Source organism: Fulmarus glacialis, unplaced genomic scaffold (assembly GCF_000690835.1).
Source record: "Fulmarus glacialis isolate BGI_N327 unplaced genomic scaffold, ASM69083v1 scaffold987, whole genome shotgun sequence".
Lineage (NCBI taxonomy): Eukaryota > Metazoa > Chordata > Aves > Procellariiformes > Procellariidae > Fulmarus > Fulmarus glacialis.
This window is the reverse complement of record NW_009221057.1, coordinates 120153-122709: the sequence shown is the minus strand read 5'-3', so window position 1 is coordinate 122709 and position 2557 is coordinate 120153.

The window sequence follows — 2557 nt, the reverse complement described above, 5'->3', positions numbered from 1 at the left end:
CCCCCCCCGATGACAACAGTATTCCTAGTATGTTATGAGGTACACTTCAGATGGTACCATGGCACTGTATTCTCTTATTTTCTAGGCATTTTTTCAAATAAAAAACAGCATTTTGGCAGTCTAGGGATATTTTAAGGAATTTTTCCATTACGAAAATTAGCATCTCAGCAGTCAAGATATTCTGTTTAAGCACCATGTGAAAATACATAGGGAGAGCAAGATATGAGCAAATTAAGATGTAGAGGACACTGTTAACCCCTGATGTTCTGAACAGTCTTCGCACAGTTGCATATATTTCACCGCAAATGTGTTTATAGCTCCAGCTTTCTTGCTGATGAGTTGGTACTGCAGCTATGAGATTACCTGCATACAGATCTCCCGAGGCTATTCTTTGTCATCCTGACATGCTGTAGTAGATGGTGGCCATGTCACACTGTGCCAGAACAGTTCTTTACTGCTGTTTCTTGAACACAAAGGCAAACCTGCACCAAATGGCTGTGTTTCAGCAGAAGTTCCTTCAGGTCATGACAGTTCTTTTTCTCCTGTTGGTAAAGCTGCAGGCAGACCAGACGGCAAGTGCCATTGCTGAAACTGCTATCAGTTCTGCGTTGCAGGGCAGTCGTTGGCTTGCAGAGCCAACTGAAGGGTGAAATTCAAATGCATCTCCAAAAACTGTTGAGTATGAAGAAGGGCATCATGACATGTAACACTTATTTTATTTTTTTTTAATCTGGGATGGTTGTTAATACTATAAGAATGTTGCCTGTTAGCCAAAAAAGATGGATCATGAGATGCTGGGAGAGAATTTGTGGGAATTTTTGAGTTTGACCCCAACTTGCAAAACTGCAGTTGTTTCCAGATAGCTGTTTCCCTGTTTCCCACAGCGCACCTAGGGAGAAGCTCTGCAATACAGTGTCATAACAAACAAGAAATCAGAGAAGCTTGGGATAGGTAGTGAATCTCACGCAAATTTGAGTGGCAGTACAATTTACTAAAGCTTGTGGATGACTGTTTGCCATCATCCACTTAATCTTGAATAGTAAGTTAGGAATGGAATTTAATTGATCACAGATTTTATCCCTTGCCCGACTTGTCTTGTAAAATACTAGAACTTAGTAAGACACGTAGCCAAAAATTTGATCGGCTGTTCTGGTGTGTGCTTATTTGGTCACAGGCAACCAAGTGCCACCAAGAAGACTGTTCTAACAGTCTAACTGTCTAACTTTTGTACTCCAAACACTGAAAAATATGTATAAGAAAGCTCAAATTAGTTCAATTTCTCAAAAGGCCTCACCTATTTGATTGCTAATGTGAACAAGACTTGTCAGTGAACAGAGCTAAGAAACAGTCGTAACAGAGCAGACCTTTTTGCTGTTCACCGCATCATCTCTGTCCTTAGATGATCCTTTAGCTTTGAACAACCTGCATAACTGTTTGAGGTATGGGGCTCTGGCATGTTTTCTTGGGAATCTTAAGTACATGATAGGAAGAAGGACAGATACATACACTGTTCTAGACATAACAGACAATGCATTCAGCATTTAATATATTTCAGTTCTCATCATTGATACGTTATTCAAAAATTGTTACAACAGATTCATGTTTTAAAAAGTCCATGAATTAAAGATTTCCTTCTTCCTGAAAATCAGAAAAGTATACATACTAAACTTTTTCTTCTATGAAAGTCATGTAGGGATGGTCAATCTTAGATCTTTTTGAGTGCAGACCATTTGCAGTGTTACACATTTGAACCCCAAACTTGATCACCTCCAGTCTCTCATGCTGTTATTTTCTTTATTTTTTAACTGTAATTTTGTAGCTGGAACCCTTGGAATCCATGCTTAATGCATAGTAACATGAAGCTTCTGTCCTGAAACAGACAGATGGTGTAAAATTGTCCAAAATATGGTAAATCTATCAATTTGTTAAAAAAAAAAAAGTGTCTATATTTGCAATTTTGCCGAAGATTTGACTTTTTGCAGGGGAAGTTGAGTTATAATGAAGTTGCATACAGATGTTTGTTAACTATTAAATATTTTTTCTTTTAGGCATGTCTTTCACCTGCATTTTGTTGCAATTTAAGTAAAATATTTTCCAAAATTTTAATGGTGACTTTAGCAGTAATGATAGAAAATTCGATACAACCATTTTTGCTGTAGCTTTTAAAGTTTTCTTTTATTAAAAGAGTTTTTTTCCCTTGGCATTGCAAACATCCATCTGTACAGAATCTGATTCTTGCTGTCGTCTTAACCAAATATTGTAGTGAATTTCTCTGCAGAGATGCCCGAGCTTTATGAGAGCACACAGAGGAAGCTGATGAAGGAAGCACTGTAACTAGATTCTGTAGTGCTGTAAGCAATAAGCATGCACAAGCAAGTAAGCCTTCTCCGAAATGGGATCTGTGGCAAACACAGGGCTGAGAAATGGGTAATTTGTTTGGAGCTAGCTTAGGTCAGAAAGCTGCACTGCTTTTCCGGACCTGGCCTTCAGAGGACCATCCAGATGACTTAACTATAGTTTACTCAGACTGGATAATTGTAGATGAAAAGTGAAGAAT